The sequence below is a fragment of the Hyperolius riggenbachi genome, chromosome 7, assembly GCF_040937935.1.
Source record: "Hyperolius riggenbachi isolate aHypRig1 chromosome 7, aHypRig1.pri, whole genome shotgun sequence".
Lineage (NCBI taxonomy): Eukaryota > Metazoa > Chordata > Amphibia > Anura > Hyperoliidae > Hyperolius > Hyperolius riggenbachi.
Window position 1 is genome coordinate 172,508,630 of NC_090652.1, and position 27,122 is coordinate 172,535,751.

The 27,122-nt window shown below is 49.3% G+C and overlaps 1 protein-coding gene across 1 annotated transcript in view; it reads left to right on the plus strand.

The window, feature by feature from the left end:
- The window catches only part of CARD11 (caspase recruitment domain family member 11), a 586,831-nt gene that overhangs the window by 299,606 nt on the left and 260,103 nt on the right, over nt 1–27,122 (plus strand). The gene's annotated exons all lie outside the window — the stretch shown is intronic.

Consider the following 27,122-nt stretch of genomic DNA (forward strand, 5'->3'; position numbering starts at 1 on the left):
TACTTTTCTCTTGTACATAATGTCTATATGAGAATAGACCATTTGTTTATAGATCAATACTACTTGGGTGCTTCCAAGATGGCCAAGATTGAGTGTCTTGGGACTATGAGTATCATTAGACTACATTGGACCACTCAGCAATCTAGAAGCTAGAGTTGGAATTGAAAAATATACCGAAAAACAATGCATACCTCCCACCATTTTGAGACCAGAAAGAGGGACACTTAAGCAACACCCCTGCCACACCCCTAATCATGCACCTGTCACACCCCTAGTCAACGCATACCATAAATATTTTATAAGAAAAATATGTAATTTTATAATTTACACCACACTGGTCCTTTGTATCCTGGTTCATTTTCCTTCATAACACATGGAAATAAGAAATATATGAGTTTAAAGGATGAGTAAAAAGTTTAAAGTCAATTTAACACATTTTTCAGTAGGTCTGTACATCAATCCTGTAAGAGGGACAAATGAGGAGGAAAGAGCGACAGGGCACCCAAAAAGGGACTTTCCCCCCAAAAGAGGGACAGTTGGGAAGCTATGGGAGAGGGGGACACACAGCATGGCAGGGCAGGGGACACTGGAGGGGGGACACACAGCATGGCATGGGACACTGGAGAGGGGGACACACAGCATGGCAGGGGACACTGGAGAGGGGGAAACACAGCAGGGCAGGGAACACTGGAGGGGTGGACATACAGCATGGCAGGGCAGAGGACACTGGAGGGGGGGCACACAGCATGGCAGGGGACACTGGAGAGGGGGACACACAGCATGGCAGGGCAGGGGACACTGGAGAGGGGGACACACAGCAGGGCAGGGGACACTGGAGAGGGGGACACACAGCAGGGCAGGGGACACTGGAGAGGGGGACACACAGCAGGGCAGGGGACACTGGAGAGGGCGACACACAACAGGGCAGGAGACACTGGAGATGGGGACTCACAGCATGGCAGGGCAAGGGACACTGAAGAGGGGCACAAACATCATGGCAGGGCAGGGGACACTGGAGAGGGGGACACACAGCATGGCAGGGCAGGCCAATGGCGTTCCTACCATAGGGCGGCAAGGGGCGGGGTGCTCCGGGTGTCGGACGCCCCAGGGGGTGTCACCAAGGCCTCCCACAGAGGCCTGTGCAGGAGGGGGAAGCAACACAGAAAGGAGGGGTAGCGGGAAAAGCGGCGGGGAGGGGGGCCAGACCCCCCACCTCCCTCATCTGGGTCCCCTCCTTCTGGCGCTACCCCCTCTTAATTAGCAGCTGTAACGATCGGTGAAGCACAGGGAGGATCTGATTACCAGTGATCTGCAGAATCACTGGGAATACAGATGTATACCAGATTATACGTGATCTGCAGTATCACTGATAATCCGATATACTAGCTAACCTCTGTTCACCTGAGTAGAGTGTAGTGTTAGGTGCAACAGTAACACTTAGAGGACTAGGCCTCAGTGAAGCAAGGGGTACTGCACAGATTCCTTCCGCAGACCTGAGCTCTCCAAGACGGGAGGAGTCAGACTGACAGTAGGAAGGACAGACTGGAAGTAACCTTCAGGAGGAAGGATTACTAACAGAGCGAGGAACCGCCTCTAACAGTAAGATCGGTTCTCGAGGTCGGACAAGCAAGGTCGTACACACACGGACAGATAAAGTACAAGATCAGGAGGCAAAGGCGGAGTCAAAGTACAGACAGGGTTCAGCAACGGGGTATCAGATATATCGGGGTACAAAATCAGGAGGCAGAAGCAGAGTCAAGGAACGAGCCGGGGTTCGGCAACAGAGTATCAGAAATATCGAGGTACAAGATCAGAGTTCAGAAGGGTAGTCAAGGCAGGCAAAAGTCATAACAGATAATCACAATCAAACTAGTACTTTAGCTATCAACAGAATCTAGCTAAGTGTAGGATTACAGCTCCAGCTGGTCCCGGCACACTTGCGGATCTGACTACGGATCTGGGTGCTCCCACATATGTGATCGCAACGCCAGACAAGGAGCAAGTGAACAGCCAGCAGTATATATACACAGGTGTCCCCCCAGCACCTCCTTGAGTGCTGGACCAATGGGGAGTGGAGCTAGAGTCAGCTGACCAGCCTGGTCAGCTGACTCCCTTCTGGGTGTCATAAATTTTGTCTGAGTGCGCGCGCGCGCGCGTCACTCTGAACCTTGAGGGACTATGAGTCCCAGCCACAGTAGCCCCGCTCTGCGGTGTCTCCGCAGCGGGGGTATGCGTAGTAACCGCCGCGTCTAACGCGGCGGTTTCCCTGCGCTCCGTATGCCTCTCCACGGGGACAGCCGCCTCATGCTGGGAGGAGGCGGCTGCCTCCCCGTGTGTGCGGCCACTGCACGCGGAAAGAGCCGCCGACCGCTGGCTCATGGCGGCGGCTCTTCCGCGTTTTCTCACAGTACCCCCCCCCCCCCCCCCCCCCGAGGAGTGGACTCCGGACAGCTCCTTTCTAGGTTTCTCTGGGTGTACAGCATGAAATTCCCTTACTAACTCGTCCGCATGCATGCGGTTCCCAGGTACCCATTGCCTCTCCTCAATGCCGTACCCCTTCCAATGTACGAGATATTGCACTGAGTTTTGTACAGTACGTGAGTCTATGATCTTCTCCACCTCATACTCGGGTTGGGCATCGACTAAGACAGGAGGAGGAGGAGTGGGACCCACCTGGACTGCGGGTTTGAGAAGTGATACGTGGAAGGACCTCACTCCCCGCATGCTGGTGGGAAGATCAACGGTATATGTGACATCGTTGATTTTCCTAGTAACTGGGAATGGACCCACGAACCTGGGACCAAGTTTGTCAGAGGGTTGTTTCAGGGTCAGGTGACGGGTTGACACCCAAACCAAATCTCCTGGTTGGAATTTCCACTCTAACGAGCGTCTCTTGTCAGCCTGACCTTTCTGACTCTGAAATGCTTTTACGAGATTATTCTTGATGGTCCACCACATGTCCTTAAATGACCTTTGCCAAGCCTCCAAAGCTGGGAATGGAGTGGACGCAATTGGCAATGGAGAGAATTTAGGTAGTTTACCGGTTACTATCTGAAATGGACAGAAACCTGAGGAAGAACTCTTTAAGTTGTTGTGGGCAAATTCTGCATAAGGTAAAAATTTAACCCAATCACTCTGCGCCTCGGCAACATAACATCTCAAAAATTGCTCTAACGATTGGTTGACCCTCTCCATCTGGCCATTTGTCTGTGGGTGGTAACCCGAGGAAAACGACAATTTCATGCCCATTCGGTGACAGAAAGCCCTCCAAAATTTCGAAACAAACTGGACTCCCCGATCGGATACTATGTCTTCTGGAATGCCATGCAGTCTGAAGACATGGGTGATAAATAAATCGGCCAGTTCCTGGGCCGAGGGGAGTCCTTTCAGGGGCACGAAGTGGGCCATTTTACTAAAACGGTCGACCACCACCCAGATGACCGACATGCCTTCAGACCTAGGAAGCTCTCCCACAAAATCCATGGACAAGTGGGTCCATGGTTCACTCGGGGTGGGCAAAGGCTGCAATGTACCTACAGATGCCAGCCGGGAGGGCTTGCTTTTTGCGCACACCGCACATTCCCTGACAAACTCTTTGCAGTCAGCGGCTAGCGAAGGCCACCATGCACATCTGGCCACGAGATCTTGCGTTCTAGATGCTCCAGGATGTCCCCCATTTTTATGAGAGTGGACAATCTCCAAGATCTGGAGACGGAATGGTAACGGGACAAACAACACCCCATCTGGTTTTCCTTCCGGGATATCCTGCTGAAAAGGACTCAAAGTCTCCTTCCAGTCCTCCCAAGTCTCAGTAGCGGCTAACACCACTTTTCGTGGGACAATGGTCTCGGGAACAGAGGGCTGTGCTGTCTCCGGCTCGAAACACCTAGAGAGTGCATCTGCCTTGGTATTCTTACTACCTGGCGTGTACGTAATCAAGAATGTAAACCTCGAGAAAAATAGCGACCATCGAGCCTGCCTTGGGCTTAACCTTTTAGCCCCCTCGATGTATTCCAGGTTCTTGTGGTCGGTATAAACCGTGATAGTGTGCTCAGCTCCCTCTAGCCAATGACGCCACTCTTCGAAGGCCAATTTGATGGCTAGGAGCTCCCTGTTGCCTATATCGTAGTTTCTCTCTGCCCGGAGAGAACATTCGGGAAAAATAGGCACACGGGTGTAGTCTACCCTGGAGACCAGAACGCTGAGACAGCACAGCCCCCACCCCGACCTCCGAGGCGTCTACCTCAACAATAAATGGGAAGGAAGTGTCTACGTGTCTCAGTATGGGCGCCGAGCAGAACAACCCCTTTAGAGTAGAAAATGCCTGTAAGGCCTCGGGAGGCCAATGAGTGGTGTCTGCCCCTTTTTTAGTAAGGCTAGTGAGGGGTGCGACTACTGTGGAGTACCCCTTTATAAACCTTCTATAATAGTTCGCAAACCCCAAGAACCGTTGTAGCGATTTTAACCCCACCGGCTGCGGCCACTCCAGGACCGCGGAGACCTTGGCAGGGTCCATAGACAGACCTGAGGTGGAGATTATATATCCCAGAAAGGCAACCGACGTCACCTCAAAAATACACTTCTCAAGTTTAGCGTATAACATATTCTGCCTCAGTTTGTCTAATACAATTCTGACATGGGTTCTGTGTTCAGAGAGGTTGTTAGAAAAGATGAGAATATTGTCTAAGTAGACTAAGACGAACTTCCCTAACACCTCCCTAAAAACCTCGTTGATGAGTTCTTGGAAGACGGCCGGGGCATTACATAACCCGAAGGGCATCACCCTGTACTCGTAATGCCCGTCAGGGGTATTGAAGGCCGTCTTCCATTCCTCGCCCCTTCTTATACGCACCAGATTGTATGCCCCCCGTAAATCTAGCTTAGAAAATATCCTAGCCTCCGTGACCTGTGTAAACAAATCGTCTATAAGTGGCAACGGGTAGCGATTCTTCACTGTGATCTTATTAAGGCCATGATAATCGATACAAGGCCTTAAGCCCCCGTCTTTTTTCTTAACAAAAAAGAAGCCTGCCCCAGCGGGTGACCGGGACGGCCGAATGAAGCCCTTGGCCAGGTTCTCACGAATATACTCCTGCATGGCTAGTTTTTCAGGGCCAGATAGATTATACAAATGGCCTCGAGGAGGCATACAACCAGAACGAAGGTCAATTGGACAATCAAACGGGCGATGCGGGGGCAGTTTATCCGCAGCCTTTGGACAGAACACATCCGCATAATCCAAGTACTGTTCCGGTACACCTTCCACCTGCACCCGGGTTTGACCCAATGTCAGCTTCCCCAAACACTGCTGAAAACAATGAGGTGACCATGCTGTTAAGTGCCCTGCGGCCCAGTCTATCTGCGGAGAATGAGTTTGTAACCATGGCATGCCTAGGATAATAGTGGAGGTTGACATATGCAAAACGAAAAACTGTAGCTGTTCCCTATGCAGTACCCCTATCGTAACCTTCACCTGCGGAGTCTGGGACAGGGGACGATCCCGTTGCAGAGGGGAATGGTCCACTGCCGTGACCTGAATGGGGGGACTTACTGGAGTGAGGGGAATACCCAACTCCTGAGCAAATTTGAGGTTCATAAAATTAGCCGCTGAGCCCGAATCAATAAAAGCCTCAGTGGCTACAGACTTATTATCCCACGTAATAGTACAGGGGAGAAGTAACTTCTTCTCTTTTTGGGGTGAGAATGAAGTGCCTAGGGTGTCACCCCCACTACTCCTAGGCAGACCCGTTTCCCGACTTGTTAGGGCAGTTTCGCACCCTATGCCCTGCTTCTGCACAATACAGGCACAGTTGTTCTGTTATTCTCCGCCTACGTTCCACCTGGGTCAGTTTTGATCGACCAATTTGCATGGGTTCGGGTGGAGGTAAGGCCAGAGAGGGTGACACAGGCGGAGATGCCGTTACTGTGGGTGTAGCAGAAGGTGCCACATACGAAGTCACCCTAACCTGGTGACTGCCCCTAGTCTGCCTCTGATGGCGTAGTCGACGATCGACTCGAATGGCCGATGATATGGCCTCATCAACTGTCTTGGGCTCGGGTAAAGTTAACATTAAGTCAGAGACCTCCTCCGACAACCCAGATAGAAAATAATCCATTAGAGCAAAATTGTCAAATCTGGCGGTAACAGACCACCTACGAAATTCTGCCGCGTAATCCTCGACCGACCCCCTGCCTTGCCGCAAAAGTTTAAGCTTCCGCTCAGAAGTTGCTGCAAGGTCAGGGTCGTCGTATATCACGGCCATAGCCTTAAAAAATTCCTCGACAGAGGTCAGAGCTGTATCTGTGGGAGACAGGTTGTATGCCCAGGACTGGGAATCACCAGTTAACAGTGTTTTAATGAAAATGACCCGTTGGGTCTCAGTCCCTGAGGATCGGGGTCTCAACTCGAAGTATGACAACACTCTACTCTTGAAATTCCGGAAGTCAGACTTGTGGCCGGAAAATTTATCAGGTATGGGCATACGTATGTCATCACTAGGAGGGGATCGCGCTGAATCAACTGACGTCTGGAGGGTTCGCACGGAGCCTGAAAGGGCGTCAATCAAGGCTTTGTGCTGTCCCAGTGCTTGATGGATGCTATCCACCGAAGTGGCAAGCACAGTCAAAGGGTCAGCGCGGTTTTCCATCTGTTTTTTGGTCTGGCGTTCTGTCACGATCGGTGAAGCACAGAGAGGATCTGATTACCAGTGATCTGCAGAATCACTGGGAATACAGATGTATACCAGATTATACGTGATCTGCAGTATCACTGATAATCCGATATACTAGCTAACCTCTGTTCACCTGAGTAGAGTGTAGTGTTAGGTGCAACAGTAACACTTAGAGGACTAGGCCTCAGTGCAGCAAGGGGTACTGCACAGATTCCTTCCGCAGACCTGAGCTCTCCAAGACGGGAGGAGTCAGACTGACAGTAGGAAGGACAGACTGGAAGTAACCTTCAGGAGGAAGGATTACTAACAGAGCGAGGAACCGCCTCTAACAGTAAGGTCGGTTCTCGAGGTCGGACAAGCAAGGTCGTACACACACGGACAGATAAAGTACAAGATCAGGAGGCAAAGGCGGAGTCAAAGTACAGGCAGGGTTCAGCAACGGGGTATCAGATATATCGGGGTACAAAATCAGGAGGCAGAAGCAGAGTCAAGGAACGACCCGGGGTTCGGCAACAGAGTATCAGAAATATCGAGGTACAAGATCAGAGTTCAGAAGGGTAGTCAAGGCAGGCAAAAGTCATAACAGATAATCACAATAAAACTAGTACTTTAGCTATCAACAGAATCTAGCTAAGTGTAGGATTACAGCTCCAGCTGGTCCCGGCACACTTGCGGATCTGACTACGGATCTGGGTGCTCCCACATATGTGATCGCAACGCCAGACAAGGAGCAAGTGAACAGCCAGCAGTATATATACACAGGTGTCCCCCCAGCACCTCCTTGAGTGCTGGACCAATGGGGAGTGGAGCTAGAGTCAGCTGACCAGCCTGGTCAGCTGACTCCCTTCTGGGTGTCATAAATTTTGTCTGAGTGCGCGCGCGCGCGCGTCACTCTGAACCTTGAGGGACTATGAGTCCCAGCCACAGTAGCCCCGCTCTGCGGTGTCTCCGCAGCGGGGGTATGCGTAGTAACCGCCGCGTCTAACGCGGCGGTTTCCCTGCGCTCCGTATGCCTCTCCACGGGGACAGCCGCCTCATGCTGGGAGGAGGCGGCTGCCTCCCCGTGTGTGCGGCCACTGCACGCGGAAAGAGCCGCCGACCGCTGGCTCATGGCGGCGGCTCTTTCGCGTTTTCTCACAGCAGCAGCTTAGAGAAGCGGGTGGAGAGGACTTACTCACCTGCTTTCTGCATTCCAGGCGATGGCGCACAGCGTCATCCTCACGTGACACTGGTCTCCGACTGGTCTCTCACTATGCTTCCGCTAATCAGGAAGCACAGTGAGTGGTGGAGAAGGCGGAGACCAGTGTCACGCGACGATGACGCTGTGCACCATCGCCTGGAACGCAGGAAGTCCTCTCCGCCCGCTTCTTCCCGCATCTCTAAGCTGCTGCTAATTAGGAGGGGGGAAGCGCCAGAAGGAGGGAACCTAGGTAAGGGAGGTGAGGGATCTGGCCCCCGTCCCCGCCACCCCTCCTTCCAAGCTTCCCCCATACCAGGGGAAACTATACTATACTACTGGGGCAACTATACTAGGGGCCAACTATACTATGTATACTGGGGGCAACTATATTACCTACACTGGAGGCAACTATACTAGCTATACTGGGAGCAACTATATTACCTACACTGGGGGCAACTATACTAGCTATACTGGGGGCAACTATATTACCTACACTGGGGCAAATATACTAGCTATTCTGGGGGCAACTATACTAGCTATTCTGGGGGCAACTGTACTAGCTATTCTGGGGGCAACTATACTAGCTTCACTGGGGCAACTATATTACCTACACTGGGGGCAACTATATTACCTATTCTGGGGGCAACTATACTAGCTATTCTGGGGGCAACTATACTAGCTATTCTGGGGGCAACTATACTAGCTATTCTGGGGGCAACTATACTAGCTATTCTGGGGGCAACTATACTAGCTATACTGGGGGCAACTATACTAGCTATACAGGGGCAACTATACTAGCTACACTGGGGGCAACTATATTACCTACACTGGGGGCAACTATACTAGCTATACTGGGGCAACCATAGTAGCTACCTGTCACAGGAGCCCTAGTGGCTGACCGCACTTAGCCCTCTAAACGGTGCCAGCGCACAGATCGTGCGAACTCTGGTCGCAGTCAATGCGCAGGAACCGTTAAGAATTAGCCGCAGACAACTCAGAAGGGAGCCTGTGAGACACGGGTGATTACAACTTCACCCACTGGTTCAGAGTAAACTGCCACCACCGCGGTTATCATGGGACCGTGGAGCCCACTAACTGACTGACTAATCCTGCGAATAAAACGGTTAAACACACGATATTCTGTCTAGCCAACAATAAACAAACAGTAGCGTATCTTCAGAGACCTGGGATCAGTTCTGTGTGTGCTCTTAAGCAGGGTAGCGGACAGTGAATGACTTGGAGAAAGTCGTTTATTCACGCAATATAAATAATTAATATATACAGACAATTATTAAAATCACAATTATTAAGACAGTAATAGCCAGTATGAAATAAAAAGGGAGAAAATACTTATGGTTTGTGGAAATATGTCCTTTGTGGGAAAATCAGAAAGTTCAAGCAAAACGGTTTCAATCAAAGTTCAGCAGAATTCTTTGTTCCAGGTTACAGAAGATGGCCAATCAAGATGGCCGCCAGCACATGTTCCTTTGTTTCAGAGCTTCATTCAAAGTTCAGCAAAATGGCCACCAGCCCTATGTCCTCTGAGCTGGCAGCAGGATGTTCTCATATGGATGGAATGGGAGGACTTCCTTCCCAGGCAGCTCATTCACTTTTAATGGAGCTGAGATCAGAGGCGGGCTTCCAGAGTCGGCCCCCAGGCCGGACTATGGTAATCACATCTGGGCAGGGGCTTTAGCAACCTCATAATCCTGACATGTTCCCTAGGCAGACCTGCGCGGCCGGCACACAAATAATAATTACATATTCTCGATCCCCAGAACCTACCGATTAATATGATATCAAACTTGGGCATGTTTGCATGCCCGGCTAAAAAAACGGTGGAATTCCCCGAGTTCTGATTCTGCCAGTGGCCCCAATTTAATATCAAAATACTCACAAGATCCGGACCAGCAGAAGGATATAACTCCCACAGCTCTCCGATGTATGATACTTCTAAAACATGCATAAAGATCATAACTCTATGTTTCCCTATCCTGGCTGAATGGTTCCGCTAAGTCTGCCCCCTGCTGGGATTAGCTTCCTTGGCTCTGAAAAGACTCCTGGTTTGCTAATTAACATCTGAGTGTTACCCCTCTGGCTTCATTAGCAAGTCACAGGGCACAGGCTTCATGAAAAGAACTCTGCTAACTACTCCCCTGAAGACAGCAGAGACTCCCCAGGCTGGACTGCCTGGTGTCCACAGACACGAGATTCTGATTGGGGCAGCGCAACGACAACCGAGGCAGGAAGTCGATTGCGGCTGCGTTTTCTGCGCACTGACGGCTCGTCCGTCACACTACCTATACTGAGGCTAACTTTAGGGGGGGAGCTTACACCTGGCATTACCCGCCGTGTCGCGTTTAGCATGCCACAGTCGCTTCTTCTTCTTTTTTTTATGGTGGTGGGGGGGGGGTGTCTTTTAATACCCAGCACCAGATGTCAAATGCCGTAGGTATGCCACTGGGGCAGGCGACACTGGAGAGTGGGACACACAGCATGGCTGGGAGGGGACACACATGAAGCAGGGGTCAGAGCACTTATCAGTTCTGTAGCAAGGAACTGCCGTATGCACTTCATTCTGCAGGAGCTCTCCTCCACTGTGCAGTCACTGTGACAACGACCATGCCAGGCAAGTTAATTGATTCACTTGCCTCCTCCAGCAGTTTTTAGCTTCCTGCTTCCTCTCTGTGTCTGGGTCATGTGCTCTGCCGGGTCTCTGAAAAAGGGGCGGAGCTAGACGGAGCTCAGTGTCACTCCACTCAGCCAATTAGCTTCAAGCAAGCCACATGTGTGTGTGTAAAATGTAGAGAACCGAGAGCCCAATATAGTGTAGTATGTTAAAACATAAACGAAGTAAGGCAAATCAGTGAGAAGAATATACTCACAAACGTGGGTTAACACACAGGCAACCACTGTATAAGCAGGTGAGGAGATTAGACCTGTCCTCACTCAGGGCTAAGAAGTCGCTCTCTGTAGATGAGAAAAAGGGGTAGATCACCCCTCCACCAGGGGTGGACACGATTTTGCAGTAGGAGAACAGAGGCGCCAGCAGAATAAAAGTGGATAAAACCTTTAAAATTTGCTAGGAGTAAGTGGTGGACTTACCTCCATAAAGCAGACACAAAAGACTGTCTGAAAAGTAGCAATCACATTTATTATATAGTACCCCAAAAGTGCAACGCGTTTCGCAGGCCAAGCCCGCTTCATCAGGCAATAAACGTGGGGACAAAACAGAATTTCAGCAATAGCAGGTGTAGCGCCTCAGTGGGAAACATGTGTGTGTGTGATCATCAGACTGTCTCCAGAGCAGGAAGAGAGACAGTAATTATGGGCATTGAGGCAGAGCAATGTAACTATCCAAATGGCACTTAGTGTGCCTGCTAAAATGGGACTTAAAGAGGAGTGGGCGGGACCTGGGATGAGGGGGCGGAGCCCAGGATAGTCTTGCACAAATCGGGACTGTTGTGGACTATGACAATGGCATTGGTGTATACACCACGTTCCAAATTATTATGCAAATTATATTTCCCTCTGATCTTCCTAAATAGTGGATGCAAGTGGAAGCCAGCCTCATCTTTTAGTCATCAACCATTACAGCATAATTCAAATGTTATGGAAAAAACAACCTCATGATAGCGGGATTTATTCAAACATAAACAAACTTAAATAGACTTTGTAAAGCAAAAAAAAAAACCTCTGGGGGATACTAACTTTGGCAGAGGGAAGCCTCAGGGTCCCAATGAGGCTTCCCCCTCCCCTGTAGCTTCAGGGAATCCAGCGCTGGCTCCCCCGAATCCTCCCCCAACAAGCTTGACAAGGCTTGATTTATTTACCTCTCCGGGATCCAGCGCAGGTTCAGTAGTGCAGAGCCTGATCATATTCAAGAAGACATATGCAAAAAGACTCGCGCCTGCGCAGTAGAGTGGATCGATCGGGTTTGGCTATTTCGCCTTAACCCGAATGAAGAGCGGCTAGTGCGCCTGCACAGGATCGTGGTAGGTAAATATTTACCTCGCCACACTTTGGGGTACCGTGGCACTTGAACAGAGGGATGGAGGAGAATGGGGGAAGCCTCATTAGGATCCAGAGTTAAGTATCCTCCAGAGGGATTTTTTTAAATTACAGATTCTCTTTAAAATGCATTGTTCCAAATTATTATGCACAACAGAGTTTTAAAACATTTTATAGGCTGTAAAGATCTTAAAATGGTAATTTATCTAATTTGCAGCATTGGGAGGTCATATTTACTACATTCAAAAGCTCTTTCAATAAAAAACATCTTAACAGGTCAAGTTATGTATTAACATAGGACCCCTTATTTGGTAGCAGCTTCAGAATTCTTGCATACATTGAACTTGTGACTTTTTTTGAGAGTTTCTGCTTGAATTTCTTTGCAGGATTTCAGAATAGCATCTCAGAGCTGCTGTTTGGATACAAACTGCCTCCCGCACTCATATATATTTTATTTCAGTATGCTCCAAAAGTTCTCACTATGATAGAGGTCAGGGGAGGATGAGGGTCACACTATGAGTTTCTCTCCTTTTATGCTAATAGCAGCCTATGGTGCAGAGGCATTCTGTGCAGCATGAGCTGGTGCATTGTCATGCATGAAGATGATTTTGTCACGGAAAGCACGGTTCTTCTTTAAGTGCCATGGAAGAAATTGGACAGCCAGAAACTCCACATACTTTTCAGAAGTCATTTTAACACTTTCAGGGACCCTAAAGGGGCCAACCAGCTCTATCCCCATGATTCCAACCCAAACCATGACTCTGTCACCTTCTTGCTAGTGGCCCAGCCTTGCTGCGACATGGTGGCCGTCCACCAACCATTCACCACTCCAACCATCTTGACCATCCAGGGTGGCACGGCACTCATCAGTAAACAAGATTGTTTTAAAATTCCTCTTGTAATTCTGGGCCCACTGCAGCCATTTCTGCTTGTGAGCATTGGTTAGGGGAGGCTGTATAGAAGGTTTATGCATAACTGTAATAATCTGGAGGATCCTGTACCTTGATGTTCACAGGACACCAGAGGCACCAGCAGCTTCAAATACCTGTTTGCTGCTTTTTTGTGGCATTTTAACAGCTGCTCTCTTAATCTGATAAAGTAGAGGGAGTGTCCTGGCACCCTGGAGCAAAAAAGTACAGGAGACAAATAACGGGAGCCCAATGGTGCAGTATGTTAGACTGATGAAATCAAAATGCTACTCACAAAGGCAGGTTGCAAGGGGGCAACCAACTGCCAGAAGCAGGTGGAGACAACAATCCCGACTCCACTCGGGGTGGTCCAGCCCGACCTAGATGCGGTCGCTCTCCTTGAGTAAAAATGACAGTAACCATGCTGTGGTAGGAACCACAGGTGCTCTGTCTCTGTCCTTGCAACAGGGGATGTTGGGGGGTCATTAAGCACAATTTAGGGAAGAGAGGTGACCTAATGTACAAAATAGATTAACCACTTCCCGACCGCCTAACGCACAGGGGCGGCCGGGAAGTGGAGCCCTGAAGGACCGGCTCACCCACAGAGGCGGCGGTCCTTCTAAGGGCATGGGCGGAGCGATCGCGTCATCCGTGACGCGATCCTCCGCCCGGGATTGTTACTCGGGCATTTTGTCTCCACTCGCCGGCCACTTAGCAGAGCCGGCGAGCGGAGGAATCCGCACAATAGGCCAATCAGAATGTATAAGGCAGGTAAACAAAGTGCCTTATACGTGCTTCCTCCTCGCCTCGTGGTCTCATTGTTGCAGAGACCACCAGCGAGGAGGAAGCACTTTCAGGTATACCAGCACATAACTTTATTTTGCCCACAGCCCCCCTGATCTCCCACCCCAGGCCTCATACCCCCCCTGATCACCCCAGCAGACCCCTGCCCAGCACCCTTGCACCCATATAAACCCCCCCCCCCCCCCCCACCTGCCACTAACCTTTGACGCTATCCCCTGCGTTAGGTCCCTAACTGCCTCCTAGTCACCCCTGATCCTCCCGCCCTACCTTTAGATCACCCCCACACCCCATCCCAGACTACCCCCCTGTATACTGTATACATCTGTATACAGCTACCTTACCCCCTGATCCCCTTCTGATCACCTGTCTATCACCTGTCCATCACCCCTCAGCACCCCCACCCATCAGAGCAGACCCTAACTGCCCCGCGGGGGTAACCGATCACCTGCCCAGGCCCTCGATTGCCCTCATACCCCCCTTCTGATTACATCCCCTGCTCTTTGTTTACATCTGTCCTCCCCTCCAATCACTAACTGATCTTTGATCAGTAACCCCCTGTGTCTGCCTCTCATCAGATCAGGACCCAGTCTGCCCCGTGCAGGCTCCTGATCAACCCCCCACCCCCTCAAATCGCCCTCAGACCCCCCCCCCCCCCCCCCAATCACCGTCCAAGTGCATTGTATTTGACTGTGCTGCGCTTGTATTCGATTGTGCTGCGATTGTATTTGATTGTCCCGTGATCTGCTTCGATTGTCCCGTGATTGTTTGATTGCCTGAGACCCCACTTCCCGCCACACCCAATCCCACCCTCCCCCCATCACCTTCCGAGTGCATCAGATTTGATTGTGCTGTGATTGGATTCGATTGTGCTGTAATTGTATTTGATTGTCCCGTGATCGGCTTCGATTGCCCCGTGATTGTTTGATTGCCTGAGACCCCACTTCCCACCACACCCAACCCCACCCTCCCCCCCACCACACCCAACCCCACCCTCCCCCCCACCACCTCCAACCACCACCTTCCCCCCCACCACCTCCAACCACCACCTTCCGAGTGCATCAGATTTGCTTGTGCTGTGATTGAAGTCGATTGTGCTGTAATTGTATTTGATTGTCCCGTGATCGACTTCGATTGCCCCGTGATTGTTTGATTGCCTGAGACCCCACTTCCCGCCACACCCAATCCCGCCCTCCCCCCATCACCTTCCGAGTGCATCAGATTTGATTGTGCTGTGATTGGATTCGATTGTGCTGTAATTGTATTTGATTGTCCCGTGATCAGCTTCGATTGCCCCGTGATTGTTTGATTGCCTGAGACCCCACTTCCCGCCACACCCAATCCCACCCTCCCCCCATCACCTTCCGAGTGCATCAGATTTGATTGTGCTGTGATTGGATTCGATTGTGCTGTAATTGTATTTGATTGTCCCGTGATCGGCTTCGATTTCCCCGTGATTGTTTGATTGCCTGAGACCCCACTTCCTGGCACACCCAACCCCACCCTCCCCCCCACCACACCCAACCCCACCCTCCCCCCCACCACACCCAACCCCACCCTCCCCCCCCACCACACCCAACCACCACCTTCCGAGTGCATCAGATTTGTTTGTGCTGTGATTGGAGTCGATTGTGCTGTAATTGTATTTGATTGTCCCGTGATTGTTTGATTGCCTCTGAGACCCCACTTCCCACCAACGCCAATACCTCTCAAAGACTCCCTTTTTGCTAGGTAGGTGCTCTTTTTTTCTGGGTAGTCTCAGAGGAAAACCCCATAAATTTAGCAATCCACAATGGCAAGAAGGGGGCTTTCCGATGACGAGGTATACAGGTACATGGACCAGTCGGATGAGTTCTTTTGGGAAGAATCATCCGTCGAATCTTCCGGGTCCGAATTTGAACCTGTAGAAAGCAGTGGTTCCCTGACCGAAAGTGATGATGAGGCTATGGTCCCGGCTAGAGCCAGGCGTACCAGACCCCAAGTCGTTAGACCGCAGGTGGCGCAGGATCCGCCTCAAGGGCAGCAGGGTGGTGCTAGCGCTGTTGATAGTTTTCTTGGTGAGGCAGGCACCAGCAGCGCAGCATCTCCTGGACTTGGTACCAGTACTTCTGTAGACCCTGGCGAAGTGGTGAGCGTCAGCATGGAAGTTGAAACTGGTACGGTGGCAAGTGCAGTAGTACCCCCGTCGCAGCCACCAAGAAGAAGACGGGCCCGTAGTACCCATAGACTCCCAGAGGTGCTGGCACAACCAGATTGGCAATCCCCTGATTCCGCCGCACCCGTAGTGCCCCCTTTCACCGCCCAGTCTGGAGTCCAGGTGGCGACAGCTCATCTAGGAACGGCCCTAGACTTTTTGCAGCTGTTCATCACCCAGGTTCTCTTGGACTTAATTGTGGTTGAGACCAACCGTAAAGCCACACAATTCATCACCGAGCACCCGGAGAGCATGTATGCCCAGCCTTTCCGGTGGAAACCAGTCCAAGTTTCCGACATTAAAATCTTTTTGGCCCTTATCCTTCACTTGGGACTAATGAAACAGAATGTACTGCGGTCGTATTGGTCTACGAACCCAGTAAATCATGTTCCCTTGTACCCTGCTGCCATGTCCAGGACACGATTTGAGTCTATCCTGCGCTTCCTGCACTTCAACGACGACGAAACCTGTCATGAAAAAGGCCACCCTGCTTATGACCGGCTCCACAAAATTCGGCCCCTCATAGACCACCTGTCATCAACATTTGCAGATGCTTATATCCCTGAACAGAACATCTGCGTAGACGAGTCCCTCTTACGTTTTACCGGGCGCCTTGGCATGAAACAGTACATCCCAAGCAAGCGCGCCCGGTATGGGGTGAAACTGTATAGGCTCTGTGAAAAGGCCACAGGCTATACATGTCGTTTTAGGGTCTATGAGGGAAAAGACTCAAAATTGGAGCCGGTCGGATGCCCTGACTACCTGGGGAGCAGTGGACAGGTTGTGTGGGACTTGGTGTCACCCTTGTTCCAGAAGGGGTACCATCTTTTTGTGGACAATTATTACACAAGTGTGGCCCTCTTTCAGCACTTAAAGTTAGAAGGAATCCGATGCTGTGGCACTGCGCGGCCTAGTCGCCAGGGCTTCCCCCAACGGCTCGTTACCACCAGACTTGAACGGGGGCAGAGGGCCGCCTTGCGTACTGAAGACCTGCTCGCGGTGAAATGGAGGGACAAGAGGGACGTTTACTTTCTGTCCACCACTCACACAGACACGACAGTCCAAATTCAACGGGCAACTGCGGTCATTGAAAAGCCCCTTGTCGTCCACGAATATAATGTCAACATGGGAGGGGTGGACTTCAATGACCAGAGGTTAACGCCCTATTTAGTTACCCGGAAAACAAGACGCTGGTATAAGAAAGTGTCTTTTTATCTGATTCAATTTGCAGTTTACAACAGCTTTGTTCTCTACAGTAAGGCTGGGAGAACTGGATCTTTCCTCCAATTTCAGGAACAGATCGTTCTGGACATCCTGTATCCAGGAGGTGCCAGGCCCCCCCCCCCCCCAGATGCAACTAGCCGACTGCATGGAAGGCATTACGCCTATCAGCTTCCGTGTGCCCCAGGTCAACGCATCCGAAGAAAACGTTGCCGTGTCTGCAGCAGGGCTGGAACAAGGACTGACACCGTTTATTATTGTCCCCGCTGTCCTGACCAGCCTGGCCTATGCGTAGGGCCGTGTTTTGAGAGGTACCACGAGCAGGTACACTATTAGAACCTAGGGAACTCCAGACACAGGAGTAGGCACACACTCAGTGGTCTTTCGCACATTGTTGCAGGGAGAGGAGAGGTAAGCTTGAAAACCAAACGGGTAAGCATAAAAGTCGGAAGAAGGATCAGTTTCCATGCTTGATATTGCTGATCTGTCCTGGGTTGGCGATATAAGACGGCATGTTTGAATTTCCCTTGAGTGTGGACACCCCCGGTTTATATGTGATTTGGGCCTATGATGATGCTTTAATGCCACACAGAGTCATCTCTATTGGCAGGCATATTGCTGTATGCTACAGGCATAATGCTGTATACTAAAGTTCTGAGGCCCAGTCACATAAGTTGGTGGCTCACCCTGAGTGCAGGGTGGCACGGGGTGTCTCTCTCCTGAGGTTATCACTGCCATTGATGTGGAGGAAGATCTGCCATTGATGTGGAGCAAGGTATGTTTGCCGTTCATTTTTCCTTTCAGCCCAGAGTGCATTACCCGTATACCCAATATAAGGAGTATAGCAGAAACTCCTAATACTGGCCATACATGTAATGATTGCAGAGACCCTAAAATGCCAGGACAGACTTCACAAATGACCCCATTTTGGAAAGAGGACACCCTAAAGTATTATGTGAGGTGCACGGTGAGTTCATAAAAGATTTTAGTTTTTGTCACAAGTTAGCAGAATTTTTTTTTATTTTTTTTTTTAACAAAGTGTTATTTTCCGTTTACTTGTGACAAAAAATAAAATTTTTAATGACCTCACCATTACCCTCATGGAATACCTTGTTGTGTATTCTTTCCAAAATGGGGTCATTTGTGGGGTTTGTAAACTATCCTGGCAAGTGGGCGGGGTGCTAAATTGTGAGCACCCCTGTAAAGCCTAAAGGTACTCATTGGACTCTGGGCCCCTTAGCGCAGTTAGGGTGCAAAAAAGTGCCACACATGTGGTATCGCCATACTCGGGAGAAGTAGTACAATGTGTTTTGGGGTGTATTTTTACACATACCCATGCTGAGTGGGAGAAATACCTCTGTAAATGACAATCTTTTGATTTTTTTACACTCAATTGTCCATTTACAGAGTTATTTCTCCCACCCAGCATGGGTATGTGTAAAAATACACCCCAAAACACATTATACTACTTCTCCCGAGTACGGCAATACCACATGTGTGGCACTTTTTTGCACCCTAACTGCGCTAAAGGGCCCAAAGTCCAATGAGTACCTTTAGGATTTCACAGGTCATTTTGCGGAATTTGATTTCCAGACTACTCCTCACAGTTTAGGGCCCCTAAAATGCCAGGGCAGTATAGGAACCCCACAAATGACCCCATTTTAGAAAGAAGACACCCCAAGGTATTCCGTTAGGAGTATGGTGAGTTCATAGAAGATTTTATTTTTTGTCACAAGTTAGTGGAAAATGACACTTTGTGAAAAAAAACAATAAAAATCAATTTTCCGCTAACTTTTTACAAAAAATAAAATCTTCTATGAACTCACCATACTCCTAACGGAATACCTTGGGGTGTCTTCTTTCTAAAATGGGGTCATTTGTGGGGTTCCTATACTGCCCTGGCATTTTAGGGGCCCTAAACCGTGAGGAGTAGTCTGGAAATCAAATTCCGCAAAATGACCTGTGAAATCCTAAAGATACTCATAGGACTTTGGGCCCCTTAGTGTACTTGGGGTGTAAAAAAGTGCCACACATGTGGTACCGCCGTACTCGGGAGAAGTAGTATAATGTGTTTTGGGGTGTATTTTTACACATACCCATGCTGGGTGGGAGAAATAACTCTGTAAATGGACAATTGTGTGTAAAAAAAATCAAAACATTTTAATTTACAGAGATATTTCTCCCACCCAGCATGGGTGTGTGTAAAAATACACCCCAAAACACATTATACTACTTCTCATGAGTACGGCGATACCACATGTGTGACACTTTTTTGCAACCTAGGTGCGCTAAGAGGCCCAACGTCCTATGAGTACCTTTAGAATTTCACAGGTCATTTTGAGGCATTTGGTTTCTAGACTACGCCTCACGGTTTAGGGCCCCTAAAATGCCAGGGCATTATAGGAACCCCACAAGTGACCCCATTTTAGAAAGAAGACACCCCAAGGTATTCAATTAGGTGTATGGGGAATTCATAGAAGATTTTATTTTTTGTCACAAGTTAGTGGAAAATGACACTTTGTGAAAAAAAAACAATAAAAATCTAACTTGTGAAAAAAAAATGAAATCTTCTATGAACTCCCCATACTGCTAACGGAATACCTTGGGGTGTCTTCTTTCTAAAATGGGGTCACTTGTAGGGTTCCTAAACTGTCCTGGCATTTTAGGGGCCCTAAACCGTGAGGAGTAGTCTAGAAAATAAATGCCTCAAAATGACCTGTGAAATCCTAAAGGTACTCATAGGACTTTGGGCCCCTTAGCGCAGTTAGGGTGCAAAAAAGTGTCACACATGTGGTATCTCCGTACTCAGGAGAAGTAGTATAATGTGTTTTGTGGTGTATTTTTACACATACCCATGCTGGGTGGGAGAAATATCTCTGTAAATGGACAATTGTGTGTAAAAAAATCAAAAGAAATCTCATTTACAGAGATATTTCTCCCACCCATCATGGGTATGTGTAAAAATACACCCCAAAACTAGTGTTGGGCGAACAGTGTTCGCCACTGTTCGGGTTCTGCAGAACATCACCCTGTTCGGGTGATGTTCGAGTTCGGCCGAACACCTGACGGTGCTCGGCCAAACCGTTCGGCCACATGGCCGAACTAAGAGCGCATGGCCGAACGTTCCCCGAACGTTCGGCTAGCGCTGTGATTGGCCGAACGGGTCACGTGGTTCGGGCCCGAACGCGCTCTGATTGGCCGAACGGTCACGTGGTTCGGGTAAATAAATACCCGAACCACGTCATATCTCCGCCATTTGTCTGTGGGTTTAGCTTTGGGTAGGCAGGCAGGGTAGTTCGCTCTCCAGCCACGCTAGCCAGGGTCCCCCCCAGTCATTGTGTGTCGCTGCTGGGAACAGTAGTACACCGCTCGCTCAGCCACACTATATATAGCATTGTTTACTGCCACTGTGTACCTCGCTCAGCCACGCTATATATATAGCATTGTGTTTTCTGACACTCTGTGTACACGGCTTAGCCTGACTAATATAGCATTGTGTGTACTGCCACTGTGCACCTCGCTCAGCCACGCTATATATAGCATTGTGTGTACTGCCACTGTGCACCTCGCTCAGCCACGCTATATATAGCATTGTGTGTACTGCCACTGTGCACCTCGCTTAGCCACGCTATATATATAGCATTGTGTTTTCTGACACTCTGTGTACACGGCTTAGCCTGACTAATATAGCATTGTGTGTACTGCCACTGTGCACCTCGCTCAGCCACGCTATATATAGCATTGTGTGTACTGCCACTGTGCACCTCGCTCAGCCACGCTATATATAGCATTGTGTGTACTGCCACTGTGCACCTCGCTCAGCCACGCTATATATAGCATTGTGTGTACTGCCACTGTGCACCTCGCTCAGCCACGCTATATATATAGCATTGTGTTTTCTGACACTCTGTGTACACGGCTTAGCCTGACTAATATAGCATTGTGTGTACTGCCACTGTGCACCTCGCTCAGCCACGCTATATATAGCATTGTGTGTACTGCCACTGTGCACCTCGCTCAGCCACGCTATATATAGCATTGTGTGTACTGCCACTGTGCACCTCGCTCAGCCACGCTATATATAGCATTGTGTGTACTGCCACTGTGCACCTCGCTCAGCCACGCTATATATATAGCATTGTGTTTTCTGACACTCTGTGTACACGGCTTAGCCTGACTAATATAGCATTGTGTGTACTGCCACTGTGCACCTCGCTCAGCCACGCTATATATAGCATTGTGTGTACTGCCACTGTGCACCTCGCTCAGCCACGCTATATATAGCATTGTGTGTACTGCCACTGTGCACCTCGCTCAGCCACGCTATATATATAGCATTGTGTGTACTGCCACTGTGCACCTCGCTCAGCCACGCTATATATATAGCATTGTGTTTTCTGACACTCTGTGTACACGGCTTAGCCTGACTAATATAGCATTGTGTGTACTGCCACTGTGCACCTCGCTCAGCCACGCTATATATAGCATTGTGTGTACTGCCACTGTGCACCTCGCTCAGCCACGCTGTATATAGCATTGTGTGTACTGCCACTGTGCACCTCGCTCAGCCACGCTATATATAGCATTGTGTTTTCTGACACTCTGTGTACACGGCTTAGCCTGACTAATATAGCATTGTGTGTACTGCCACTGTGCACCTCGCTCAGCCACGCTATATATAGCATTGTGTTTACTGCCACTCTGTGTACACCGCTCAGCCAGACTATATACCGTTGTTTACTGACACTCTGTGTACACCGCTCAGCCAGACTATATACCATTGTTTACTGACACTCTGTGTACACCGCTCAGCCAGACTATATACCATTGTTTACTGACACTCTGTGTACACCGCTCAGCCAGACTATATACCATTGTTTACTGACACTCTGTGTACACTGCTCAGCCAGACTATATACCATTGTTTACTGCCACTCTGATTCTGATGGGAACAGTAGTACACCGCTCGCTCAGCCAGACTATATGGCATTGTGTTTACTGCCACTCTGTGTACACCGCTCAGCCACACTATATAGCATTGCGTACTCTGCCAGTCAGTGTGTATATTGCTGGGATCAGTAATACTCCACTCACCGTCAACCACTATATGAGCTCAACATGAGTTCCCCAGAGACCTCCGCTGTGAGCAGCACTCCCAACAACAGCAACAGCCAACGCCCCACGCAAGCTATAACATCCACCCCAGCAGCCAGTGGTCAGCAGCAGCCCTCCCCGGAGGAGAACGTTGTGTCCATCGGTCCGGCGCCAGAGCGATTAATGAGGGCTGCCATTGAGGAGATGATGGGGCCTGATGTGGAGGAGGAGGTCTGGCTCAGGCCAGCATCCCAAGTTAATGTTGAGGACGATGAGGGGTCTGTGTCTGGGGATGTCGGGGTGGCAGAGGTGGTGGGTGGGTCAGACTCAGGAGAAGAGTTGTATGATGAGGATGATGATCGGGACCATCTGTATGTGCCTCAGAGTCTGACCCCGGAAAACATGTTGTATCGTGTGTTTAGGTACTAAAATCTGCGTTCCCTCCCAGTAGTGTTGGGCGAACAGTGTTTGCCACTGTTCGGGTTCTGCAGAACATCACCCTGTTCGGGGTGACTATATAGCAGACTATATAGCATTGTGTTTAATGCCACTCTGTGTACACGGCTCAGCCACACTATATAGCATTGTGTTTACTTCCACTCTGTGTCTGCTGGGAACAGTAGTACACCGCTCACCCGCCACTGTATAGCATTGTGCTCTGTGTCGCTGATGACAATAGTGGTACACCGCTCACCCACCACTGTATAGCATTTCTGTACTGCCACTGTACTGCTGCCAGTCAGCGTGTACTTTAAGGATAAGTGAAATGAGGAAGAAATCCGGTGAAAGAGGGAGGGGCAAGGGAAGAGGTGTTTCCCCTGACGGTTCACGTACAGGCCACAGGGGAGCACCCAAGAAAACCCACTCAATACCGCCCATGTTGTCCAGGACAACAACCCTCACAGATCCAAAAGAACAGGACCAGATAATTACTTGGATGACCTCTCAAGCGTCCAGCAGTGGGTTAAGCAGCACCAGCACATCACGCACGAGGTCCGAGTCCTCAGCCAGTTACAAGTAGCCAGTGGGCACAAAGCTGACACAACCGGCAGCGACACCACGCACACAACTGCCAGATAACCAGACGACGTTGGAGTGAGCTGCGCAGAGGTTGTTCTGGGGAGCTCTACTCCACGGCGGCGGCCCCCCACAATGACATATGACGAGTTTGAGGAGATGGAAGAGGAGGGTATGGACAATGTGGACATAGACCCAGATTTTGTTTGTGAACGAGAACATCGCCGTCGTAGCAGCAGCACAGATGAGTCTGTTGAGGAACCCACTGCTGCACGAGTTCGCCTTGTGCCACAAGGTAGGCGGCGCGCAATTTCAGGCACCGCAAGCATGGTTCAAGTGAGAGGCAAAAGAGGCGCAAACAGAAATCGCCAGCAAGGCAGGTGCTCCAAAGTCTGGGCTTTCTTTGAAGACTGCACTGAGGATGTTACCATGGCGATTTGCAAGGTGTGCAAGACCCGCCTGAGCAGGGGGAAAAGTATTAACAACCTCTCCACCACCAGCATGAGCCGCCACATTCTATCCAAACATCCCACTCTGTGGGCAAACGCGGCAGGACAGGGTACCACCAGCAACACTGCCTCCCTTGGGTTCACCAGACTCACCACCAGACCCGCCTCAGCAGCAGCAGTAGTCCAGCCATTGCGTGGTTCACAACATTCACAAACATCAGACGATGCTGACACTGTCACTTTCCGGACTAGTGCTCTTGAGGTCTCCCAGTGTTCATCAAACACAACAACCAACAGCCCTTCGGTGTGCAGCCCTACGGTTGAGTTGTCTGTCTCTGAGATGTTTGAGCGCAAGAGGAAATTGCCAGCAAATGACCCCCGGGCCGTGGCAGTAACAGCCAGCCAGCATAGCCAAGGTTCTGGCCTGCGAAATGCTGCCATATCGAGTGGTGGAGACAAACAGCTTCAAGGGCATGATGTCAGTGGCCATCCCACGTTACGTGGTTCCCAGCCGCTACCACTTTGCGCGCTCTGCAGTGCCTGAGTTGCATGAGCACGTGGTCAGCTAAATAACCCGAAGCTTGAAGAATGCCATTGCCTGCAAGGTTCACCTCACCACTGACACCTGGACGAGTGCGTTCGGCCAGGGTCGATACATCTCCCTTACCGCGCACTGGGTGAACCTTGTGGAGCCTGGCAGCGATTCCTCACCTGCTACGGCGCGGGTGTTGCCCACGCCGCAAACAGCTGCACCGCCGTCCCTCCCACTGGATAACAACAGCAGCACCTACCTCTCTGACTCCTTCTCCTCCAACGCATCTCAAAGCTGTACCTCATCCGGAAACGTTAACCCAGCACCAGCAGCAGTAGGATCGTGGAAGCAGTGCAGCACAGCTGTTGGCATGCGTCAGCAAGCGTTGCTGAAGCTGATCTGCCTTGGGGATAAGCAGAACACAGGGGAGGAAATTTGGAGGGGAATAAAGGAACAGACAGATTTGTGGCTGGCACCGCTGGACCTGAAACCGGGCATGAAGCTAGACACCTGGCACGAACTGGCAATGTACGCAATAGAGGTGCTGGCTTGCCCGGCAGCCAGCGTTATGTCGGAACGCTGTTTCAGTGCTGCCGGAGGCATCGTCACAGATCGGCGTATCCGCCTCTCCACAGAAAATGCAGACCGTCTGACTCAAATTAAAATGAATCAATCCTGGATTGGAAACGACTACGCAACACTCCAGGACCCCAACCAAGTAACATGACCAATGAACATCTGGGATGGTTTAGCGTTTCCGGTCCCTGTTTATTGAACCTCTCATCTGTATTACATTTATGACTGCATGGCGGTACAAAGCATGCTATCCGCACGCTTCTTGTCCTCATGCAAGGCCTGGGTTGTTGTGTCTCACAAAGCGTGGCCTTCTCCTCCTGCGCCTCCTCCTGTTCCATCACGTGTGCTGCTGCTGCTGGGTTAGCGTTGCCGGTCCCTGTTTATAGAACCTCTTATCTTTATTACATTTATGACTGCATGCATGGCGGTAAAAAGCATGCTATCCGCACGCTTTTTGTCCTCATGCAAGGCCTGGGTTTTTGTGTCTCACAAAGCGTGGCCTTCTCCTCCTGCGCCTCCTCCTGTTCCATCACGTCTGCTGCTGCTGGGTTAGCGTTACCGGTCCCTTTTCCTGGAACCTCTTATATGTATTACATTTATGACTGCATGCCGACAAAAAACATGTTACCTGTGCAAAGAAAACAGACATTTCCCGCATTTAAAAGACAGTTTTCCCTTTGAAACTTTAAAATCGATTTTCTCAAAAACTATAAGCTCTTTTTGCTAATTTTTTTTTTCCTCTTGTACCCACTCCCAAGGTGCACATACCCTGTAAATTTGGGGTATGTAGCATGTAAGGAGGCTTTACAAACCACAAAAGTTCGGGTCCCCATTGACTTCCATTATGTTCGGAGTTCGGGTCGAACACCCGAACATCGCGGCCATGTTCGGCCTGTTCGGCCCGAACCCGAACATCTAGATGTTCGCCCAACACTACCCAAAACACATTATACTATTTCTCCTGAGTAAGGCGATACCACATGTGTGACATTTCTTTTGCAGCCTAGGTGCGCTAAGGGGCCCAAAGTCCTATGAGCACCTTTAGGCTTTACAGGGGTGCTTACAATTTTGCACCCCCCAAAATGCCAGGACAGTAAACACACCCCACAAATGACCCCATTTTGGAAACAAGACACTTCAAGGTATTCAGAGAGGGGCATGGTGAGTCCGTGGCAGATTTCATTTTTTTTGTCACCAGTTAGCAGAAATGGAAACTTTTTTTTATTTATTTTTTTTGTCACAAAGTGTCATTTTCCGCTAACTTGTGACAAAAGATAAAATCTTCTATGAACTCACCATGCCTCTTAGTGAATACTTTGGGGTGTCTTCTTTCCAAAATGGGGTCATTTGGGGGGTATTTATACTATCCTGGAATTCTAGCACCTCATGAAACCTGACAGGTGCTCAGAAATGAGAGAGATGCTTCAAAATGGGAAAATTCAATTTTTGCACCATAGTTTGTAAACGCTATAACTTTTACCCAAACTTAATAAATATACACTGAATGGGTTTTTTTTTTTATCAAAAAACATGTTTGTCCACATTTTTCGCGCTGCATGTATACAGAAATTTTACTTTATTTGAAAAATGTCAGCACAGAAAGTTAAAAAAATCATTTTTTTTGCCAAAATTCATGTCTTTTTTGATGAATATAATAAAAAGTAAAAATCACAGCAGTAATCAAATAGCACCAAAAGAAAGCTGTATTAGTGACAAGAAAAGGCGGTAAAACTCATTTAGATGGTAGCTTGTATGACTGAGCAATAAACCATTAAAGCTGCAGTGGTCTGAATGGAAAAAAGGCTCTGGTCCTTAAGGGGTGAAAAGACTGCGGTCCTTAAGTGGTTAATCTATTTTATATACATATGGGTGCCTCTTTTCCATAAATTGCACTTAATCTGATGTATTTGTTTGGCAGAACCCTTCCTTATTTTGCTTATCTGCACAAACCCATGTGTGCTCTGAGCCACAAATCTTTTAACAGCACGATGATCATGCTTAGGTTTTCATGAAATATAAAGGTTTTCATACCTTGTCCAAGGCATTCAACTATTTCACACTTTTCGGCAACACAGAGGTCATTTTTCTTTCTTTTTTAGTGTTTTTTCCTCTAATCGGACTCACCTGGCAAATTAGTTATTAGAGGTGTCCGAGATTGATTTCAGTGATCAAAAGAGACCTGAGACACAATACCATCCATGAGTTGAACTGAAAAACAAAATATTTAATCTTTATGACACTTAAATACAATTTGCATAATAATTTGGAACACAGTGTATATGAATCTCTGTTAAATAATTATATTGTTAGTAAACAGCTTGCTTAGACATTGAAAAACTTGTTCCTACAAAATAACACAGAGGGTATGTCAACAAGGATCATCTGGGAGAGTCACAAGTCAGAGATTGGGGAGAATTACTAGGGCTGGTGGCTCAGAGGAAGAGGGAGGAGATGATGATACTTCAGAA